Source organism: Saimiri boliviensis, chromosome 14 (assembly GCF_048565385.1).
Source record: "Saimiri boliviensis isolate mSaiBol1 chromosome 14, mSaiBol1.pri, whole genome shotgun sequence".
NCBI lineage: Eukaryota > Metazoa > Chordata > Mammalia > Primates > Cebidae > Saimiri > Saimiri boliviensis.
In genome coordinates, this window is record NC_133462.1 from 41,448,601 (window position 1) to 41,461,375 (window position 12,775).

General features: G+C 56.5%; 1 protein-coding gene across 4 annotated transcripts in view; it reads right to left on the minus strand.

Moving 5' to 3' along the window:
• KDM4B (lysine demethylase 4B) overlaps positions 1-12,498 on the minus strand; it is a 181,708-nt gene extending 169,210 nt beyond the window's left edge. For 2 of the 4 annotated variants that reach the window (XM_039465931.2, XM_039465928.2), the window contains exon 1: positions 12,381-12,498. The gene's annotated coding sequence lies outside the window, so the exon portion shown is untranslated. The remainder of the gene's footprint in view (positions 1-12,380) is intronic. The other 2 variants (XM_039465929.2, XM_074384759.1) reach the window with 1 other exon arrangement.
• Positions 12,499-12,775: the final 277 nt, after the last annotated feature.

Here is a 12,775-nt window from a genome sequence, read left to right on the forward strand (position 1 = left end):
TGCTCTGGGTCCTCACTGGACCGTGCTGCCTTAGAAAATGCATCACCTTTAGGTCTCATGCAGTCGCTCATACCTGTAATCCCCACACTTTGGGAGGCAGAGGAGGGCAGATCACTAAGTCAGGAGTTTGAGACCGGCCTGGCCCACATGGTGAAACTCTGTCTCCACTAAAAATACAAAAATTAGCTGGGCATGGTGGCGAGTACCTGTAGTCCCAGCTACTCAAGAGGATGAGGCAGGAGAATCACTTGAACCCAGGAGGTGGAGGCTGCAGTGAGCCAAGATCACACCACTGCACTCCAGCCTGGGTGACAGAGTAAGAGTCCACCTCAATGGGGCGACACCAACAACGGGACAGGGAAGGGTAGGACAGCCATCGGGCCCCATGTGGTAGACTCAGGGGTCCTGCGCACCAGGGGTGACTTTAGAGGACACAGCAGAGGGCAGGGCAGAGCTGTGGTAAGCTGGGGCCACGCTGCTCTGTGGAGCAGGGACACGGGAGCCCTGTGGCTGCATGGACACTTCCACAATGGGCCAGGCTCTGTGCAGCCCTGTGGCTGCATGTGCCCCAATGGCTGGGGCGCATGCCTGAATGGGACCTGGTCCAGCTCACGCTGGAGGCAGCACAGCACAGCGCAGAGAGGAGGCCGGTGACCCAGACTCACCACTAACGACCTGGAGCGCAGACCCTGCGTCCTCACAGGGCACCTGTGCGCCCCTGCAGGCCAGCCAGGCCACTGTGCCTCGAAGCCCATCTATGGCCCAGCCTCCACCAAGCTACACCTCCCCACCCCAGCCCAGCCCCTAAGACAGCCCCACAAATAGTTTCTATGCGGTCTTTGCTCCGGGCCAGCTGGGCCCCCAATCTGCATGGTGCAGCACAGGAATTCCTGAGCTCTGCAATGGGCCAGGGAGGGGATGGGGCTAGAAAAATGAGAAACAACTCAAATGCCCACTGAGATGAATGAATAAACAAAAGAAGGCCCTTCAGCCCAGGGGAACAGGGTGCAGCAATGAAAGGGGCAAGGTAGGCCGGGTATAGTGGCTCACGCCTGGAATCCCAGCACTTGTGGAGGCAGAGGCGGGTGGAACCCCTGAGCTCAGGAGTTCGAGACCAGCCTGACCAACGTAGTGAAACCTCATCTCTACTAAAAGTACAGAAATTAGCCGGGCATGGTGGCGGGTACCTCTAATCCCAGCTACTCGGGAAGCTGAGGCAGGAGAACCGCTTGAACCAGAGAGGTGGAGGTAGAGGTGAGCCGAGATTGCACCACTGCATTCCAGCCTGGGTGACAGAGGCTCCATCTCAAAAAAAAAAAAGAAAGAAAGAAAGAAAGAAAGAAAAGGAACCAGGCTCTGACATGGGCCATGCGTGGATGCACGTGGATAACGCCACCCCCACTGAGAGAAGCCAGACACAACAGCCACACAGCATGTGACTCCATCTCTATGAAATGTTCAGGACAGGTCGACCCAGCGACAGGAAAGGGGTGTGGGGGTGCCTGGGGATGGGGGAGGGATGGAGAGTGAGCGCTGGTGGGGACAGGGTGTCTTTGAGTAATAACAGGAATGTTCTAGAGTTTGAAAGTGGTGATGGTTGCACAACTGTGTGAATGTACTAGAAACCACTCAATTGTATAATTTTTTGGGGGGGTGGGGATAGGGTCTCACTCTGTCACCCAGGCTGGAGTGGAGTCGCATGATCTCGGCTCACTGCAGCCTCCACCCCCTGGGTTCAAGTGATTCTCATGCCCCGCCCTCCCAAGTAGCTGGGATTACAGATGCCTGCCACCACGCTGGCTAATCTTTTTTATTTTCACTAGAGATGGGGTTTCACCATGTTGCTCAGGCTGGTCTCAAACTCCTGGCCTCAAGTGATCTGCCCACCTCAGCCTCCCAAAGTGCCAGAATTGGAGGCATGAGCCATCGTGCCCAGCCTGAACTGCAAAGTTTCAAGAGATGAATTTTACAGTATGTGAATGATATCTCCAATAAAAGTATTTTTTTTTTGAATGACAGGATGATCTCTAACGGAGGCTGTCCTAGAAAACTCAGAACCTGGTGGGCACACCAAAGCCAGTGGTCAGGCAACCATGAGGCGGCTCTCCCTGGTGACGGGAATGGCTTCTAGACTGGCCAGCTAGACTGTGAGCTCCTGGAGGACCACGCTGGTTCCAGGGAGCCTCCAGAGACACCGCAGAACCTGGGTGCCCAGCTGCCTGCCGCATGCCAGCTGGGCTTCACCCTGACCCCATCGCTCTCGGGGCTCCCAGGCCACAGCCCCAAGTCCCCTCCCTGCTCCCTCTGCTCCCAAACTCACAGTCGTCTGTGACACTGCCACCGCAGGCCAGGCTCTGTGCACACAGCAGTTCCTCCAGGAAGCCCCCTGCGCACTGCCCTGCCCTGTGCTTCCCTGGGCTTAGTTTTCTGTTTTTTCTGAGATACGGTCTTGCTCTGTGGCCTGGCCTGGACAGCAGTAATACAGTCATGGCTCACTGCAGGCTCAGACTCCCGGGCTCAAGCAGTCCTCCCGCCTCAGCCTCCAAGTAGCTGGGACTACAGATACAGCCACATCTGGCTAACTTGTTCTAATGCTTGTAGAGATGGGTCTTGCCATGTTGCCCTTGCTGGTCTTTAGCTCCCGGCCTCTGGCGATCCCCCCGCCTCTGCTTCCCGCAGTGCTGGGTTCCAGCCGTCCAGCCCCTGGGCTTGGCTTCTAGCATTCTTGGCAGCTCCTCCCCATCTCCTTCCACCAAGAAGCCCTGCGGGCAGGAGACACTGGTCATCTGGCCACCCTGAGCCCTTGACCAGGCACGCATGAAGTTGACAGCTGTCACTCAGAGCTGGACAACGCAAACCCACTCAGAGGAACTCAAGGTGTGGCCCACTACAGCCATGCCTCCCGAGCTCCCAGTGACCACGCTCCAGCCTGGGCCTGACCACACCTGCTGGCTGCAGCCCATCCGTCCTGCCTTCACTGGGCCAGCGACAGGCACAGCAACACACAGGAGCTGTTCTGATGAATGCTGCTGCCCTTTAAGCTGTAGCTGAGAACCAGGCTCTGCTCTTCCTCTGGGGTACACAGGACACCCACGGCTGGAGGGGCCAAGAAAATTCTGTGGCTTCCACCAACTCCAGCCCAGACAGTAACACAAGATGCCTTATGTTCTTTTCTTCAAGACGGAGTCTGACCCTATCACTCCATTGCCCAAGCTGGAGTACACCACCCCAGGTTGTTCTCGGCTCACCACAACCTCCGCCTCCCGGGTTCAGGCAATTCTCCTGCCTCAACCTCCCACGTAGCTGGGACTACAGGCACCCGCCACCACACCCAGCCAATTTTTGTATTTTTAGTAGAGACGGGGTTTTGCCATGTTGGCCAGGCTAGACTTGAACTCCTGACCTCAGGTGATCCACCCACCTCAGCCTCCCAAAGTGCTGGGATTACAGGAATGAGTCACCGTGCCTGGCCAAGATGCCTTATGTTCTAAGGGGTGTCAGGAGAGCAACTTCCTCCACCTTGTCCCTACCCTTCCCAGGGGAAGCAGTTGGAATAGAGCGGTGAATAGCAGTTTAATTTCCACGGGCTTTACTCAGGCGCATGCTAGAGATGGCACTCCTCTCTCTCATGACCAAGATAATGAGATCCACGCAGCCCGGCTGCAAGACAGGAGGCGTGCTCTGCTTACAGCTGACTCTGTCTGACAGATAAGATTTTAGGAGAGAGAGGGACAATGGCAAAATGATGCAACCGCCCGGTCCAGCAGCCTGGTTTGGGTCCTGCTCGCATTGCAGGGAGCCCAGGGTGCTGCCCCCTCACTCAGGGCACCCAGCCAGAGTGTCCAGAGCTGTCGCCAGGGCGCCTGGGCTGGCCAGCTTCCGGGTTGCTGCCCAGACATGCTGCGGTCCTGAGACCTGGCTGAGGACCCGGTCCGTTTCCATCCCGCCGTGACTCAAGAGTCCACAGCACCTGTGGGTGGTTTCAGGCTGGCTCTGTGGTCAGAAGGGACCCCTGGGACCCATCACACAACCTGAGACTCTGAATCCACGGCTGGTTCGTCTTACACAAATAATCTGTCTCCATGTTCCCTCCCCAGAGACCAGGGCAGCCACAAAAACAAAAACGTGCCCACCGCCACCACCCACGGCCTGGAAGGTGCCATCACCTGAATCCAGCTATGAATGCTGAAGGGAGGTCTGTGCAGGGGACATCCCGCCACCAGGCCCTCGGCTCACATTTCACAGGCTTGCCTGAAAAACGCAACGGCGGTTGCGCCTACCGGCAAACGGGGCCACGTCTGTGCAAGTGACTGTCGCTGTGCACCTGAGGGCCCCCGGGCTGCAGCGGGCATTGGCAGTGGGCCTCGGGATTCTTAGCCTTTGTCCACTGAACAAACACGATCCCAGTCCAGAGCCACAGAGCAACTTCGCGCTTGGCCACTGCCAAAGAGGCACAGCCCGCCAGCGGGGCGGAGACGGCTGGGCAAACTTGTCATCCATCCCCTCGTGTTCGCTGAGATCACTGAGGTAGAGAAAGAAAGAAATGAAAGGCGGGGAAGGGCGGGAGAGAGAGAGAGAAGCAGGCAGAGACAGCGGGCAAGCAAAAAAAAAAAAAAAAAAAAAAGAAAGAAAGAAAGAAAAAGAAAAAAAGGCAACTTTTGAAAGCCAAGAAATTCTGAGCAAACCTCTCCAGATTGTTTATTTCAATCAAGGAAAGAAAGCATGACCGTAAATTAACGGTACGATTTCTTGACAAGTCAGAACGTTCCTGGGACAGGCCCAAATCTAAGATGCCAAAGACCCACTTGGCTCAGAAAATGCCTGTCAGCCAGAAGAAGAGCAAGACAAAGGAAGTGTGGCCGGGCACGGTCCCCTGCTCGGCCACGAACTGATGGCCACTGGCGGGCGTCTGCCCACTCACTCTACAAAGCTGAGCTGTGCAGCGGCTAAGCCACCTTGCTCATGAGTCTTTCTGTGCTCGGGGAGAGCAGAAACCACCGTCTGCGACTCCCTGCCCCTCCAGTTGGGGGCGCTAGCACTGGTAACGAGGGGGTTCAGATGCTTACAAAACAAAAGCTTTGTGAAATTGTGCAATGCTGTCTTCCTTTTAAATAAACCCTCAGTTCCTGCCAGGTCACACTCAACTCCTCAGGCCGAGTATGCGGTTCTGACACTTGCTGAGTTGTAACAGAAAGGCGACCACGTGACCCCCCCAGGGCGAGAGAGTCCAGCATCTCCAACAGTGAAGTGTTCCCCCGACCTCCACTGTTTGTATCAGCTTTTTTCCTCCTTTATTGTGAAGCTGTCTGGGTGGATATCAGCATCACATTTTTCTTACATTCCGGCAATTTTAATGATCCTCAAAACGACCCATGACCCAATTTTTTTTTTTTTTTGAGACAGAGTTTTGCTCCTGTTGCCCAGGCTCGAGTGCAACGGCACAATCTTGGTTCGCCGAAACCTCCGCCTCCCGAGTTCAAGCAATTCTCCTGCCTCAGCCTCCCGAGTAGCTGGGATTACAGGCATGCACCACCATACCCTGTTGATTTTGTATTTTCATTAGAGACAGGGTTTCTCCATGTTGATCAAGCTGGTCTCATACTCACGACCTGAGGTGATTCAACCACCTTGGCCTTCCAAAGTGCTGGGATTACAGGCATGAGCCACTGCGCCTGGCCATGCCCCATTTTTTTTTTTTTTTTTTTTTTTTTTTTTTTTTTGAGACGGAGTTTCGCTCTTGTTAACCCAGGCTGGAGTGCAATGGCACGATCTCGGCTCACCGCAACCTCCGCCTCCTGGGTTCAGGCAATTCTCCTGCCTGAGCCTCCTAAGTAGCTGGGATTACAGGCACGTGCCACCATGCCCAGCTAATTTTTTGTATTTTTAGTAGAGACGGGGTTTCACCATGTTGACCAGGCTGGTCTCCATCTCTTGACCTCGTGATCCACCCGCCTCGGCCTCCCAAAGTGCTGGGATTACAGGCTTGAGCCACCGCGCCCGGCCTTTTTTTTTTTTTTTTTTTAAAGTCTGGAGTATGACTCTATAAATGCTTTGAAGTTGGAAAGATACAAATTCACTCATTCAGGCCAAGCACGATGGTTCACAGCTGTAATCCCATCACTTTGGGAGGTCGAGATGGGTGGATCCCTTGAGGTCAGTTTGAGACCAGCCTGGCCAACACAGCGAAACCCCATCTCTACTAAAAACACAAAAATTAGCCAAGCATGGTGGCATACACCTCTAATCCCAGTTACTCGAGAGGCTTAAGCAGGAAAACTGCTTGAACCCAGGAGGTGGAGGTTGCAGTGAGCCGAGATCACCCCACTGCACTCCAGCCTGGGTGACAGGGCAAGACTCTGTCTCAAAAAAAAAAAAAAAATCCATTCCACAAGGAATGTCCACTGAACATCCACTGTGTCCCAGGAGCTGCCTTATGTCCTGGGGGGTCGCGAGGCTGACGCCATTTCCATAGCTTTCCATGGTGTGGCCCACACCCTAGCCAGGTATTTGCAAACTACTGTCCACAGGTTCAATCCTGCCCACCACCTGTTTTTGTACAGCCTGCAGTCTAAGAATGGTTTTGGCATTTTTTAATGATTGGGGGGGAAAAGTAAAAGAAAAATGTCTAATCATGTGAAAATTGCATGGAATTCACATTTCGGTATCCGCAAATAAAGTTTTATTTGAAACACAGGCACACTCGCCCACAGGAGCTTTCTTGCTACAAAGGCAAAGCAGAGCAGTCAGGACAGAGATGACCTCTGGCTTACAAAGCCACAAATATGTACTCTCTGCCCTTCCAGAAAAAGCCCCTGCCCTAGTGGATGAAACAAACAGATACATAAACAGATTAATACTCAGCTCTGATCGTGCAACAAGCAAAGGAGGAGCGGCAGGGAGGGGAGGTGAATGGAGTGAGAAGGAAGCCGCTGCGTGGCAAGAGCCCCAGACGGCAGGCACACAAGTACACGGGTCCTGGGGCAGGGAAGGCGGCGCAGGGAAGGTGGGGCAGGGAAGGCGGCCGTGCCGGGAAAGGAGCAGGCCAGAAGGGGAGAACGGGAGGGAGGGAAGGAAGAACAAGGCCACAGATGACAGAGCAAAGGGGCCACACGCAGGGGTCCGGAATTTTTCCCAAGGACAATAGGAAGCCGCTGGAAGGTTCTGAGCAGGGAAAGATCTTTTGGGTTTTTTTGGTTTTTACTCCTGTAACTTTTTTTGTTTGTTTGTTTAAGACAGAGTATCATTCTGTCACCCAGACTGGAGTGCAATGGCACCATCTTGGCTCACTGCAGCCTCCACCTCCCGGGCTCAAGCAATTCTCCTGCCTCAGCCTCCCGTGCCACCACACCCAGCTAATTTTTGTATTTTTGTAGAGAGAGGAATTCACCATGTTGGCCAGGCTGGTCTCAAACTTCTGACCTCAAGTGATCTGCCCACCTCAGCCTCACAAAGTGCTCGAACGAGAGGTATGAGCCACCGCACCTGGCCAGTTTTTTTTTTTAATTTTTATTTTATTATTATATACATATTTTTTGAGATGGAGTCTGGCCTGTCACCCAGGCTGAAGTGCAGTGGCGCGATCTCAGCACAATTCTCCTGTCTCAGCCTCCCAAGTAGCTGGGACTAAAGGTGCGCACTGCTGTGCCCAGCTAATGTTTTTTTTATTTTCAGTAGAGACGAGGTTTCACCATGCTGGCCAGGCGGGACTCAAACTCCTGACTCAGGTGATCTGCCAGCCTCAGCCTCTCAAAGTGCTGGGATTACAGGTGTCGGCCACCACACCCAGCCAGCTATTACTTTTTTTTAAATATAATTTGTTTTCAGGAGCAGTTTTAGGTTCACAGCAAAACCAAGCAGGAGGTAGAGACTTGCCATGTTCCCCGCTCCCCCAGGGAAGGCCGTTTTCCAGGCTCTCCAGGAGAGAATGGACAGACCAAGCCCAGCACCCCAGAACAGGCCAAGTCACACACGGAGTGAGCTTGAAAATCAATTTGTCTAAAAACCAAAAACATCAATTCATCAATCCACTCCTGCCTCAGTATTTGGGAAGACGCAAGTTTTCTTTTAATATAATGGTTAAGCTCATTCGAATGTGCATTAGTAAAAGTATGCGCAGCGTGACCGGGTGCGGTGGCTCACCCCTGTGATCCCAGCACTGTGGGAGGCCGAGGTGGACAGACCACTTGAGGTCAGGAGTTCAAGACCAGCCTGGCCAAATAGTGAAACCCCGTCTCTACTAAAAATACAAAAATTAGCTGAACATGGTGGTGGGCGCCTGTAATCCCAGCTACTCGGGAGGTTGAGGCTGGAGAATCGCTTGAACTCAGGAGGCAGAGGTTGCAGTGAGTCGAGATCTTGCCACTGTACTCCAACCTGGGCGACAGAGTAAGACTCGGTCTCAAAAAAAAAAAGTATGTGCAACCAGCACATTAACGTCCCACGGCTTTGGGGACATTACTGTTCAGGAAGAGGCCAAGATCAAAGAGGTGAGTCATTCTACAATGGATTGCAAGAAAACTGTGCAGCAAACTGACAGGTCAGGCTCTGGTGAAGGGATGTGTGGAAGTGCCACCTCTGGGGGCAGCCAAGCAACCCTGGGCAGGGACCTGTCAGAGCCCAGAGGCCAGAGAGCAGCCAGGAAGACCCCACAGGTGCTGGACTGCCCCTCAGTGCAGGGAAGCTGGGGGGTTCTGTGGGGTGCTCCTCGCCTCTCAGGTGGAAGCTGCTACCCTGGAAGGACAGAGGAACAGTCACAGAGAATCTGGACAAGGGAGGAGTGTGGCCAGGACAAATTGCGAATAGGAGCCACTCACTGTTAAAGGGTGAGGCGGGAGGAGGCATAGGGAACTGAGGCACATCAAGGTCACAGCACAACACGAGCTGCTGCAGGGCTCACGGCCAAGTCCGAGGTTCTCACTGGGGGGCAACAATGCTTCCCAAGGGGCATTTTGGGGACGACTTAGGGGACAAGGTGCTGCTAGGCTCTGCTGGGTGGAGACAAGGGATGTCACTCACACCCACCCTACAGCACCCAGGACGGCCCCACCATGGAATGTCCCAGCCCATAATGTTGAGAGGGCAGAGGTGGGGAGACCCTGACAGGACAGCAGGGCCCTGCAGTGTAATGAACCGCTCAGAACTCAGAGCTCCTGGCGCCCCGTGAAGCTTCAGTGCCTTTTACCCCCTTTGATCCTCACGACCACCCAGGAGGGAGGTTTTCCCATTACACCCATTTTACAGATGAAGAAAGCAAGGCCCAGAGAGGGGAAGTGACCGCCTCAGAGGAGGGATCGGAATCTAAGTCTCTCCACCTCTGAAGCCTGTGCAGGGAGTGGGATGGAGGGCAGAGACCTAGAGATGTCCAAGACCACCAGATGAGAATGGAGCTCGGGCCGGGCCCCTGCTCCCCTGTCCAGCACCCTAAGCCAGGAGAGGAGGCCCCTGGGGCAGGGAGGGGGAAGGCTACGGCATCTGCAGGCCCCACCGAGCTGCCTCATGGCAGCTCCCTGGAGCTGAGCCAGGAGCCCAGGCCAAGGCTGTGGGTGAGGACGGGGGACGTGTCCTGGTGGTCACCAGCGCGGGCTGCACATGTGCCCCACCAGCCCCCACCTCGTTCATCAGCTCTTGAACCCCTCCTGACCAGTGGGCTTGGAAAGATTTAGTGCGCTCTGACCTCCTTTGTTCCCAAGCAAGTGACTGGCCCAAGGTCACCCAGCTCTGACCCCCAACTCTGCTCCCTGATCCGGGGAAGAAAGCCACCTACAAATGCTCCTGGACGGCACCTCAGGCATCTCAGCCCCCATCGGTGGTGCCTCGTCCTGCCTGCTCCCTGAGCTGGGCCTGAGGGCAGCAGACGGCCTACCACCATTCCATCTGGGCAGTGACCAGATTCTGGGCAGTCAGCACACCCTCTCCCCCACTACACTCTAAACCCACAGGAGCCAGGGACTCCTCCCAACCTATCCCTGCAAGGCACTCAGCACTTGAAAGGCAACAGCCCGAGGCCAGGTGAGGCCAGGTGAGCGAATGACCCCAACACCCGTCCCCACAGGGGTCAAATGGAACCCAGACAGAGGGGCTCCCCGGGGCTGAGGTTCCTCCCCAGCTCATCCGGGGAGTGGGTGGGGCACAGGACAAACAGGGGCAGGAAACCAGCAGAGGAGACACAGAAATTAGGAATTAAAGTACAGGCAGAGTGGTCAGGTGGGAGAGAAGGACACAGGATGACCCCTGACCACCGCAGAGGGCTCCCGCAGGACGGGACAGGGACTGAAGACGGGGCAGGAGGCTGAGGAAGGGGCTCTTCCACGAGACAGAAAAGTACAACAAAGGCCGGGCGGAGAGCTGTGCAGTGGCTGATCAGCTATACCTTTAAGCACCAGTAGTTAACGCCATCTTAGCAGCCCCCTCCCCAAAGAGGAAAGGGTCAGAAAACGCGAGCAAATTGTTACCGAGACATACATATTTCAAGTCTCAGGAACTACACACACACACACACACACACACACACACACACACACACACGTGCACACGCAGGCACCCGCAGCTCCTGACACAGGACAGCCTGTACACCAACATCCATCTGCGCAGCAGAATCTCTGTAGCCCCCTCTTCCTCCCCAGCAGCGATCTCCTCCAGGCCAGGACAGTCTGACCCGTCCTGGTGTCCCCGGCTCAAGGAGGGGGAGCGCCCAGACCTGCCAGGTGTCCAATCAGACACACAGAGACGGAGATGGCAAGTCCCAGAAATCCTCAGCTCAGATAATCAGAAGTTGACTCTACCACCGCTTCACGCTCCGACCTTCAGGGTTTCAAAAAATAAACCGCAAAGAGGAGAGAGGCTGCCCACTGCTTCAGCAGGGGCTGCAGGAGAAGGCTGACCCCGTGTGTTGACAAACTCTCCTGGTGGCTCATAAGGAAGCTATTATTGGGGAATTAGGGGAGTCATTAGCTCTTGCTCGGCTGTGATAAAAGCCCATAGGAGTCAGCTAACGAGCCCGCTTTAGGACTGGGGCTGCTTTTAGGAGCATTCTCCAGCCATGGGGCATTCCGATAAGTGGCCATTGAGGCAGAGGGGTGGGGCAGGGTACCGATCCCTTAAATTCAGCCCAGTATCGAGACCCCAAGACAGTGTGGGCCCCTGGCGGGACCCAAATCAACTTGCTGTAATACATGCCCGCCCCCCCCCCAAACACATGGAAAAAGACGCTCTTCACATATGACAGGATCACTGGGCTCCAGGGAGCTGAACCACCTTCTCACTAGTTTCACAACTCGGGAAACACTTCCCCACAAGGTGCTGGCGGATTATTAAAACAAAAGCATCCTCCCCCAAGCAAACACACAGGATGCACCCAAAAGCAGTCCGTGCCTCCACGGGCCACGGGGTGCGGGGGGGAACAGGCCCCTTAAAACCTTCCACCGTCCCTAGGTGGACAGAAACCCCGTCCTGCCTGATGTCATGGCCACCACTGAGCGCAGACCCCGGGCCCTGGCAAACCCCAGGTCAAGCAGATTTCAGAGCGAGCCCGTCCTCAGCTCCCAAGGGGGTGTCCACGGGGGACGCAGGAAAGGGGTCTCCGCGGAAGCAACTCCTCAATTCATTTCTATAGAGCAGGGGGCTTCGTTCGAGATGGCGATGAGGCTGGAAGGGGGAGGGACGGGGAGACTCGTGGAGGCTGCCATCGCATAGCAAGATGATTGCTTTTTTCTAAAATCCAGATTGCATATGCTTACGGGGGTGGGGGGTTTCGGGGACGTTGGGGGGGGCAAGTTTGGAAGCCACCAATCCACAGCAGGTTGATCGGGGGTGGGGGCAGTGCAGGAGGAATGATAGGCATTTAGGGGGCACCCCTGGGCGTCCGGCTGGGGGGCTTCCACTTAGCCCCTCTGGTGCCCCAAGGGCCAGAAACGCAGGCGGGGGTTACCCAGGGACTGGGGTTTTTTTTTTTTTTCTTTTTCTTGCTTTCTTTAAAAAATAATAATAATAGGCTGAGGGTTGTTCTGGGTGATAAAAGGGCCCCGCCGGGGCCACCCACGCTGTCATCTTTTGTGCGGGGCGGCGGGGCCGTCTGGGCCCAGCCCCCCGCGCGCCCCCGGCCCGGGAAGGGGCCCCCCGCTCCCGCCCCTGGGCGCGCCCCGCCATTGTCCGGCCCCGCCGCCCCCGCCCGAAAGCCCGCGGGCGCCCCCGGCCCGGGCGGTTAACGCCCCCAACCGCCCCGCCGGCCCGGACAAAGCGCGAGGCCCGGCCCGAACAGGCCGCGCCCGAGGCCTGGGCCTCGAGTCCCGGGCGCGCCCGCAGCCCCGCGCCACGACGCGGGGGCGGCCATGGCGGCGGGGTCCGCGCTCGGACGCGGCCGGGCGGCCTCCCCGCGGGCTCACCTGAGGCGGCGCGCGCGGCCCGGTCCGGGAGCAGCGGCGCGCGCTCCCCCGCCCTCGGCGTCGCACCCCCAGGCCCCGCTCGGGCCGGGCCCCGCTCGGTTGCTGGCGGCCGAGCCCTCCGCGAGCGCCCCGAGGGGGGGCTTATAAGGCCGCGCGCCAGCTCCGCCCCGGCTGCCATTGGCTGCCGGACCCACGCCCGCGCGCCCATTGGCCAGTGCTGACAGCTCCGCCCCTCCCCTCAGCCGGGCCCATCAACACCATACGGCCCGCCCACCGTGCGCCACGATTGGGCGGGAGCAAACGCCGGCCTCGCCTCTTCATTGGCAGACCGGCTAGGACACGCCGGCGCCCACCCACGTGCCCGCTGACCGGCTCCGTTCTCATTGGAGATGGCT